The sequence below is a fragment of the Littorina saxatilis genome, linkage group LG13 (assembly GCF_037325665.1).
Source record: "Littorina saxatilis isolate snail1 linkage group LG13, US_GU_Lsax_2.0, whole genome shotgun sequence".
Classification (NCBI taxonomy): domain Eukaryota; kingdom Metazoa; phylum Mollusca; class Gastropoda; order Littorinimorpha; family Littorinidae; genus Littorina; species Littorina saxatilis.
In genome coordinates, this window is record NC_090257.1 from 34,548,470 (window position 1) to 34,559,188 (window position 10,719).

General features: G+C 40.9%; 1 protein-coding gene across 1 annotated transcript in view; it reads left to right on the plus strand.

Annotated features, from left to right (window-relative positions):
• The window catches only part of LOC138945589 (uncharacterized), a 291,977-nt gene that overhangs the window by 182,882 nt on the left and 98,376 nt on the right, over positions 1-10,719 (plus strand). The window lies entirely within an intron of this gene.

The following is a 10,719-nucleotide window of genomic DNA, read 5'->3' on the forward strand; positions in this document are numbered from 1 at the left end:
AGAGAGAACTTGAACTTGAACTTGAACTTGAACTTTATTACAGGAAAGATAGCATTAGGTCCGTAGGACCTTTCTTACAGCTAGTCCTGATCTAAGCAAAATGGTTATAATCGAAATGGGAATACATAGGAACAAACTTTTTATGATGAAACGCAGACACACGCAATAATAGTAATATAAGAATAAGATCATTTTTTATCGACATGTGATATACAGATATACAACCATACATTATCAGAACATACACACACACATATATATACACGCACACGCACACACACACAGAAGATCAACTAACTTATAAGGCAAGCCAACATAACACGACACACTAACCAAATAAAGGATCAGGTAGCAAAGTTTAAAAAAAATAAAAAAATAAAAAATAAATAAATAAATAAATAAATTAAAAAAAAACCCGTTCATGACCTAATATATACCATCTTAGATTATGAAGGAATCACCATGCCAGTATAAAATGCAGTAATACTATCTTAGATACTAGAAGGAGTAATACACGAGAATGTATTCTTATCACACCAAGTTGACGCAAGACACATACATGCACATTTTCAGAAGGATAAAAGGCACACATACGTTTGAGCAACCAGGCACATTACATTAAAGTGATGTTTGAATGTATTTTTGCAGATGTGTTTTGAATGTTTTAAGGTTACTGGTCGATTTTAAGCATGTAGGTAGGGAGTTCCAGACATAAGCTCCCGAGTATGAAAGACTAGTTTTAAATATGTCAATGCGTGGCTTCGGGCAGGCCAGATTATGCTTGAAAGTGGAATACCGAGAAGGTGTTGATTGAAACAAGTGAGTTAGATATTCGGGTGCTTGGTCATGTAGGATCTTGTGCATGAAAACTGATTTATTAAATAAAAGCTGTTGTTTAAGTTGAGGTATATTGAGGGCTGTCAGTTTTGCGTCAGTAGTTAGTGATGGGTCAGGCAGAATGAGTTTAGCTGACCTACGATGACGAGAATTTATAGTTTTGAATAATGCATCACTACAGCCATCCCAGATGACAGAGGCGAGAGAGAGAGAGAGAGAGAGAGTGAGAAAGAGAGAGAGAGTGAGAGAGAGACGGACAGAGAGAGTGAGTGAGAGAGAGAGAGAAAGAGAGAGAGAGAGTGAGTGAGAGAGAGATAAAGAGAGAGAGAGAAAGAGAGAGAGAGTGAGAGAGAGAGAGAGTGAGAGAGAGAGTGAGAGAGAGAGAGTGAGAGAGAGAGAGAGAATGTGTGTGTAGGTGTACGTGTGTTTGTGAGTGTGTGTGTGTGCGTTGAAGGGGGAACGATCTACTAACATCGTGTATGTGCTGAAGGTAAGTACGTAGAAAGAGAATGAAACGTGTATAGGATAAAGACTCGAGACCGTACGCATATGAACATAAATGTATTTGAGAGCTGAAAGAAGGCGAGAGAGAGACAGAGAGACTTGCCTTTCACAAACTGAATCAGCTGTGTTTGCTCAAAGAAAATCACCGTGGGAAACTAGTTCCAAATTTGGAAACGAAGTGGGCGTTACCCTGCTCTAAACTGGTCCATATGTGGTCGTACCTTACACTCCTGACGTATTCAAACTATCTCATACAGCCCTCTTCACCAGGTGCAAATAAAACGCCCTCCGTGAGATTAAAGTCTTTATCTAAGGGGAAACTCTAGACGCAGACACGTTGACGCTGACATTGCGAGACGGAGAGGGACGTACGCTAAGATCAAGTTGTTAAAGATACGACCCTTCCCGTGTTAGCGATTATGTTCAATTGACACGCCAACCACATATCTGCTCAGTTTGTACTCGTAATACGAGCATTCTTTCTACTTGGACACATATATGACAAAACGCAACAGCCTCCCTGCTTCACGTGCAGAGTGTGAATTTTGTGTCGAATTGATTGTGTTAGTGGTACCTGGGCCTAGTGGTCTGCTGAATACATTTTAAAAAAATCCCAGTTTGCACAGAATGTAGTCAAGCTGTTGATTGTTAGTACGTGTCTAAGTGGAGTGCGGGTGCTCTTATTCAACGCTACAATCCGAGAAGACAAAAAATAAGTGCGGTTGCTCACGTACACGAGAAGGAGTGTATCCTTACTTGAAGCAGTATTTCAAGTCACACTCACAGTCAATGGAATGTCTCTTCAAATAAACCAGCTCGCCTTAGTGTCACGACCTGGGTCCTATAGTGACGACAGTTCAGTGTCGATGCGTTCCCCGTCCACCGAGTGCTCTTGTCCTAGGAAGGGGCGTTGTGCTTACGTGGGACTGTGATGAGAAAATGCAGGTTGTAGGTGTGAAGGAAACGAGTAACTGCCACTCCATTCAAAGTAAATTGGCTGAGAAGACGCACGCGTACAGGATATGATTGTGGGTGATAACATTCTTGTGGTTTCAGCCACTTGAATTGTATACTTGTGATTTATTGGACAGAACATGCGGACGCACGCAGCCAGACAGTCGTAACTTACAAACAGAAAAGGAAATACACATTTTATCGAGAGTAATAATCAAGCAAGCAGGCAGCTGAATAAATAGATACATGAATGAATAAACAGGGAAATATAGAACACACATCGTACGATTCACGACCCATTTATACCCCTGTGACGTCAAGTCTGATCCGAAGCAGATAGCAATCAAACAGTTCACTGGTTTTTAAACGTGTTACTTCTGCTGCAAAAGGACTTTTACTTTATCACGTTTCCATCTTCCATTGGGAAACGATTTTATTGTCAAACGGGATCTGGTTTCAGGTCGTAGACCTAGACACGGAAACAGGGGCTAGCTAGGCTGTTTCAGTAGAAACATTGAGTTCTCGGCCAATTGGTAATCTCAGCCCTGTCAAAACAGACTTGCATTACTCGTATTACACATGTATGGAAACGCAACACCGAACAAACTTGAAAACATGCTGTTTTTATTGCGCTATGCTGCTTTTAGTGAAATTTAATCTCTTCTCGTGACATGAATTCATTCTTTTTCCGGTGGATTTGGTTTGCTTTTACAGCCTAAAAGGATGTTCCGCTTGATCATAGTCAGATACAGGGAACCTTTTTGTCTCTTGTTATTTTTGGCAACAATGTTCAGAGTTTTTGGAAAACCAGACGGAAATCAGCATTTTGAAACTGAAACCGACAGCAGAAATATTAAACTCGAGTTGAACTATCGCTGCATGCGGGGATTTTTCGCCAAAGCTATGTAATTAAAAATAATGTCAACCATGCAGAGATCCTTGAAAGTGAATGAGGGTGGTCTGATGCTAAAACCACTGCCCCAAAAAGGCCTGCAACTGTAGTCAAGCTGTGTGTGTGTGTGTGTGAGTGTGTGTGTGTGTGTGTGTGTGTGTGTGTGTGTGTGTGCGTGTGTGTTTGAGTGTGTGTGTGCGTGTGTGTGAGTGTGTGTGTGCGTGTGTGTGTGAGTGTGTGTGAGTGTGTGTGAATGTGTGTGTGTGTGTGTGTGTGTTTTAGTGTTAGTGTGTGTTTTAGTGTTAGTGTGTGTTTTAGTGTTTGTGTGTGTGTATGTGTGTGTTTGTGTGTGTGTGTGTATGTGTGGGTGTGTGTGAGTGAGTGTGTCAGTGTGTGTGTTTTAGTGTGTTTTAGTGTTAGTGCGTTTTAGTGTTAGTGTTAGTGTTAGTGTGTTTGTGTGTGTGTGTGTGTGTGTGTGTGTGTGTGTGTGTGTGTGTGTGTGTGTGTGTGTGTGTGTGTGTGTGTGTGTTACATCATCCAGGAAGAAATAGCGAGCGCGATAATTAACAGCCTCAGTCTCTATGACTGTCCGGTAAGCAGCAAAGATTGCACAGGACGTGTCAATGCAGTGAGCACTCCCTGCGAGCATTCCTTCTGTAATGAAGGGCGCACTGATGGAAATGTCCCTGATTGTTTGTGGTCTACACCAACTAGTCATGCACTAGCCGGGTTTCCTCTTTAAAACGTTTGTCACTGACTTGTTTTTGTATAGAATAAACAAGAAATTCCTCCGAGGTAGGAAAAAAAAACCCGTTGGTCAAAGGGAAATAACCATTCTCACTGCCACCAACTGAGAAGGTTATTTCCCTTTGACCATTAATATGTGCCTCTATAAGTCCTTGTAGAATCTTAATCCACCAATAACTCCCTAACCGTGTGTTTGACTGGTCCCAATTTTTGTAAGGACCGTCTCAGGAATGTATAGAACCTGTTCACCAAGTTTGGTGACGATCGGTCCGTTCATTCTTGAGATCTATATGCGAACACAAACAAACAAACAAACAAACACATCGAGCGAATCCTATACACACCCCTATACCGGGGGTGTAAAGAAAGTTAAGTGGATAGATACGTATATAAATAAGAGACAGATACACGCATCTTAATGATTTTTGAACATTCGAAGTCTAGCAATTTTGGATTTCAATCATCCGGGCCTTGCGTCATGCATATTAACATCAAGGGAACGAAAGAGAACCATTAGGCATAAATAGCCTACATACAACCAAACCAAAACAAGTCGCGTAAGGCGAAAATACAATATTTAGTCAAGTAGCTGTCGAACTCACAGAATGAAACTGAACGCAATGCCATTTTACTCGTAGCATCGTCAGGCCACCGCTCATTGGCAAAGGCAGTGAAATTGACAAGAAGAGCGGGGTAGTAGTTGCGCTAAGAAGGATAGCACGCTTTTCTGTACCTCTCTTTGTTTTAACTTTCTGAGCGTGTTTTTAATCCAAACATATCATATCTATATGTTTTTGGAATCAAGAACCGACAAGGAATAAGATGAAAGTGTTTTTAAATTGATTTGGACAATTTAATTTTGATAATAATTTTTATATATTTAATTTTCAGAGCTTGTTTTTAATCCGAATATAACATATTTATATGTTTTTGGAATCAGCAAATGATGGAGAATAAGATAAACGTAAATTTGGATCGTTTTATAAATTTTTATTTTTTTTTACAATTTTCCGATTTTTAATGACCAAAGTCATTAATTAATTTTTAAGCCACCAAGCTGAAATGCAATACCGAACCCCGGGCTTCGTCGAAGATTACTTGACCAAAATTTGAACCAATTTGGTTGAAAAATGAGGGCGTGACAGTGCCGCCTCAACTTTCACGAAAAGCCGGATATGACGTCATCAAAGACATTTATCAAAAAAATGAAAAAAACGTTCGGGGATTTCATACCCAGGAACTCTCATGTCAAATTTCATAAAGATCGGTCCAGTAGTTTAGTCTGAATCGCTCTACACACACACACAGACAGACACACACACACACACACACACACACACACACACATACACCACGACCCTCGTCTCGATTCCCCCCTCTACGTTAAAATATTTAGTCAAAACTTGACTAAATATAACAAGTCGCGTAAGGCGAAAATACAATATTTAGTCAAGTAGCTGTGGAACTCACAGAATGAAAGTGAACGCAATGCCATTTTTCAGCAAGACCGTATACTCGTAGCATCGTCAGTCCACCGCTCATGGCAAAGGCAGTGAAATTGACAAGAAGAGCGGGGTAGTAGTTGCGCTAAGAAGGATAGCACGCTTTTCTGTACCTCTCTTTGTTTTAACTTTCTGAGCGTGTTTTTAATCCAAACATATCATATCTATATGTTTTTGGAATCAGGAATCGACAAGGAATAAGATGAAAGTGTTTTTAAATTGATTTGGAAAATTTAATTTTGATAATAATTTTTATATATTTAATTTTCAGAGCTTGTTTTTAATCCGAATATAACATATTTATATGTTTTTGGAATCAGCAAATGATGGAGAATAAGATAAACGTAAATTTGGATCGTTTTATAAATTTTTATTTTTTTTTTACAATTTTCTGATTTTTAATGACCAAAGTCATTAATTAATTTTTAAGCCACCAAGCTGAAATGCAATACCGAACCCCGGGCTTCGTCGAAGAATACTTGACCAAAATTTGAACCAATTTGGTTGAAAAATGAGGGCGTGACAGTGCCGCCTCAACTTTCACGAAAAGCCGGATATGACGTCATCAAAGACATTTATCAAAAACATGAAAAAAACGTTCGGGGATTTCATACCCAGGAACTCTCATGTCAAATTTCATAAAGATCGGTCCAGTAGTTTAGTCTGAATCGCTCTACACACACACACAGACACACACACACACACACACACACACATACACCACGACCCTCGTCTCGATTCCCCCCTCTACGTTAAAATATTTAGTCAAAACTTGACTAAATATAAAAAGACCGATTAATACAGACATTTAGAAAAGTTACACGAAATGAACAAAGAAAGACACAACCAAACATTGGTCATCTTATCTTGATACACTCATCCTTTATAATATTTATTTGTTTTAAGTGTATTAGTCTGTACCGTTCTGTTACTTTTTTTTCTTTTTTTTTCTTTTCTTTTTTTTTCTGGACTTTAAGAAAGCCTTTGACCTTTTTTTTGTAATTCTCTTTTTGTGAAGTTTTTTTTTTTACATGATTGTACACTAGATGAATACCCGCTTCGCCGGGTGCCCGGCTTTGCCGGGAAGAAGTAGAGCCGAATACCCGGCTTAGCCGGGGACCCGGCTTTGCCGGGTGCGCACCGTACCAAGGAAGGGAGATAAACGCGCAAAACACTGGAGAAGATAAGGAGGAGTTACTGGGAATGGATGTACAGAAAAACCAAAATCGGTTCAGCGCTCCGCGCTGAGAGCACGTGTTGAAAATTTCATCGACCAGATTCTGTTTTGGGTCTACCTGAATATGCCCACCAAATTTGAAGCAGATCCATCGAGAACTTTGGCCGTGCATCGCGAAGTGACCGACAGACAGACAGACTGACAGACAGACAGACAGACACAGACAAGCCGTATATAGATATAGATTACAGGACATCACCTAAACAAAGGGTTTACAAAGGTAACAGCAAGATTAAATCTTTAGACTATTCTTCAAGAATCACACACACCCCCCTACTTAACGCCCGTCCTGGCAACAAATCAACCAACCAATCAATCAATCAATCTATCAAGAAAGAAAGGAAAGAAGGAAAGGAAAGGAAGGAAGGAAAGGAAAAGGAAAGGAATAAAGGAATAAAGGAAGAAAGGAAGAAAGAAAGAAAGAAAGAAAGACAAAGAAAGACAGATTGAAGGACAGACAGACAGAAATAGTTGTGGCTGCCCATTTAATAGGCGGTTTCCTGTAAGCGTGCGACACTATCAATTAACGAACAGAGAACAGTTTTAATGACGTGTGAAGTAGCTGGCCCTTAAAACACAGCGACACTTTCACAGGCTGCTGAGTGGACACATTTTAAGAATATCTAAATTTAACATTGGGGGAAATTGCAGTACGATGCACAACTAGGAAGAAACAAAGGCCACACACAAACAGTGAACAGGACTACGGTAGTGAAGCCAACAGGATTCTGATGACATTCTATCACACGACTGTAATACTAGAATTGATAGGAATCGCAGATTAATGATCTGCTTGTGTAGCAATAAGTTAGAGCGAAGACGTGCAGTAGCTGACGGAATTCTTCTGAGGAATAATTACACGAAGCACAAACAGGAAGAGATCATGGCCACTGACAGTGATCAGGACTACCGTAATGAACGCGGCAGAGCTATATAATCAAAAGATTCCGTTGCTGACAGAATTGTTTGGATTACGTGCAGAATGCACAACTATAGAACGAGATCCTGGTTACTAACAACTAGCGAACAGTACTTCCTTAATGATTTCAACTGAACTCTGAAGAATTTCCTCGAATGGCAGGCTGTTATTAAAAGATACGGTTGTCGACAAAATGTATTCTGAGGTGGAATTGAACGATGCACAACTTGGAAGAGATCGTGTCCACATACAGTTATCTGTTTTTCTCTGGGTTTTTTTTTAATTGTTTTTTTTAAACAAGACTACCGTAATGAACCCGACAATGTTACGATTGTGTCACTAAGGATGGACTGGAATTAAAAGATTAAACGATTTCGCTGCTGACAGAATTATTGGGATGAATTTCACTATACGAAACCAGGAAGAGACAGTAGGCGACCACTGCAATGAATCCGATAGAATTCTGGTGAAATTCCTCGAACAAAACACTAGGATTAAAAGATACAGTTGCTGACCAAACTGTACCGATGGATTACCCTATATGTAACCAGGAAGAAATCGTAGTTACAGACAGGTTACATGACTACCGTATTGAACAGAACTCGGATGAAATTCCATGAATGAAAGAGTCGAGTGCAGTTCAGGCCCTCTTTTTTATTTTAGTATCCTATCAGTTTACATACCCTCAGTGTAACTTGATGAACATTAAACGTATCAAACCCTAACAATGTGCTGGGGAAACCCACGTAAGACCTACCTTAATGTTTTTGAAGGATACCTTAAGGTTGTGTTTTTTTTAGCTGAATCACTCCGTAATGTTATAGCTTGGGAGAGAGAGAGAGAGAGAGAGAGAGAGAGAGAGAGAGAGAGAGAGAGAGAGAGAGAGAGAGAGAGAGAGAGAGAGAGAGAGAGAGGGGAGGGGAGAGAGAGAGAGAACAGAGAGACAGAGAGGGGGGGGGGGGGAGCGGCGGTGGGGTGAGTATGACGGGTGGTTGTGTTTTGGAAGGAGGGCCCAAGAGAATAGAAGCTTTGGGTGGAGGGGGGTCAAGGTAGACACATAACTGTACCCCCACCCCCTTCTTGGAATGCAGCAGACCCGCAATTTACCTGGTCGGAATGGGTGCGCCTGGCATTTACTGCACGGCTCTGTGTTCCAGAGAATCAAAGGCAGTGCTAACTGAGTGCAATAAGGTGTAATGGTGCAATGCCAGACATAAGCTTTGCACGCCCTCTCGGAAGAAAGAGCGTGAGAATAAAGGAACGACAAAAGGCCAGGGTTTATATTGGCCCGCTGAATAAGGAGAACTAGCTGTTGCAATATATGCCAGACATAAGCTTTGCACGCCCTCTCGGAAGAAAGACCGTGAGAATAAAGGAACGGTACAGGGCCAGGGTATATGGGCCTACTGAATAAAGAAAACTGTTGCAAAATATTCCAGACATTTTCTTTGCACGCCCTCTCAGAAGAAAGACCGTGAGAATAAAGGAACGGCACAAGGCCATGGTTTATATGGGCCTACTGAATAAGGGAAACTATTACAGTACCAGACATTAGGTTTTTAAACGCTCTTTCAGAAGAATGACTGTGGAAATAAAAGAACGACACAAAAGGCCAATGTTGTCAGTAAGAGCGAGTAAAGAATGAACCGAAGCCAGGGTATATTTGCTGATCAAGCCTCTGCCACCACCACTACCACCACCCACCCACTCACTCCCTAGAGACGAAGAATAACATTTTGATTACAGCACTTTACATAACAGATTGCTGGTTACGTACCGCACAATCCTGTTGCAAGCTAGACTATATACTTTCTTTATTTTTTGTAGAGAGAGAGAGAGAGAGAGAGAGAGAGAGAGAGAGAGAGAGAGAGAGAGAGAGAGAGAGAGAGAGAGAGAGAGAGAGAGAAAGAGAGAGAGAGAGAGAGAGAAAAGAGGAGGAGGAGGAGGAGGAGGGGGAGAGGGGGAGGGAGAGGGGGAGAGGGAGAGGGAGAGGGAGAAGGAGAGGGAGAGGGAGAGGAAGAGGAAGAGGAAGAGGAAGAGGAAGAGGAGAGGAGAGGAGAGGAGAGGAGAGGAGAGGAGAGGAGAGGAGAGGAGAGGAGAGGAGAGGAGAGGAGAGGAGAGGAGAGGAGAGGAGAGGAGAGGAGAGGAGAGGAGAGGAGAGGAGAGAGAGAGGAGAGAAGAGGAGAGAGAGGAGAGGAGAGAGAGGAGAGGAGAGGAGAGAGAGAGAGAGAGAGAGAGAGAGAGAGAGAGAGAGAGAGAGAGAGAGAGAGAGAGAGAGAGAGCAAGCACTCAACCACTTTAGTTTTCCATTAGCTAATCCGTGTAGAATGGCCTTCCTGCTGGTGGCGGAAAATGTGATCTTTAAATACAACACCATTCAAGCAAATATCTAAATAAAAGAGAATTGCTTTTGACTAGTTCTAACCAAAATGTTGGCCCTGTTATCTAAAAAAAAAAAAGGTAATAATTTTTACTTTCGTTGCTTAATCGGGATTCCGAAGTAAATTTACAGTTATTCTATCTGTTGATGGCGTCGGTCTTTTTGCTGCATCCATTGAACTTTTGCTGAAAATTGATGCGTATCGCCGGAAACTTTGATCCGGAGTTTCAGTCACAGTCAGACCCTCAAATGATTGTTTCAATCAAAGTAAGCTGACTTTTTAGTGTCAGCACTGGAAGTGAAATTGTCATTTTGTCTTGTCATGTTATCCGGATTATTATTTCAGTAAAGTACTCTCCAATTGACACTAAGTTTATTATACTTACATTGGGTATTCCGCGGAGACAAAAATAGTCACTACTGTGACTGATACTTTTCGTGGAATGATGTCATGAAATGAATTAGTTGACTTTGAAATCAAAATTCTTTCTCTCAAGCCGTTACATTTAGAACATGAAACTGTAATAAATGATGTTTCAATTGAGTCATTTGACCACATGAACAGCTCTCTAATCGCGGAAACGAAAAGGCGAAACTTTATTTGATTATTATTTTTTTTCTTCTCTGTAAATCCTCCTGTTTTGATTAAGTTCCCCATGCCCCCCTCCTACATTTTGTTCTTCTGGTTAATAATTGTGTTGTCCACCATCATGAAAACGTGTGTAACTTAGCATTGTTATGGTCACG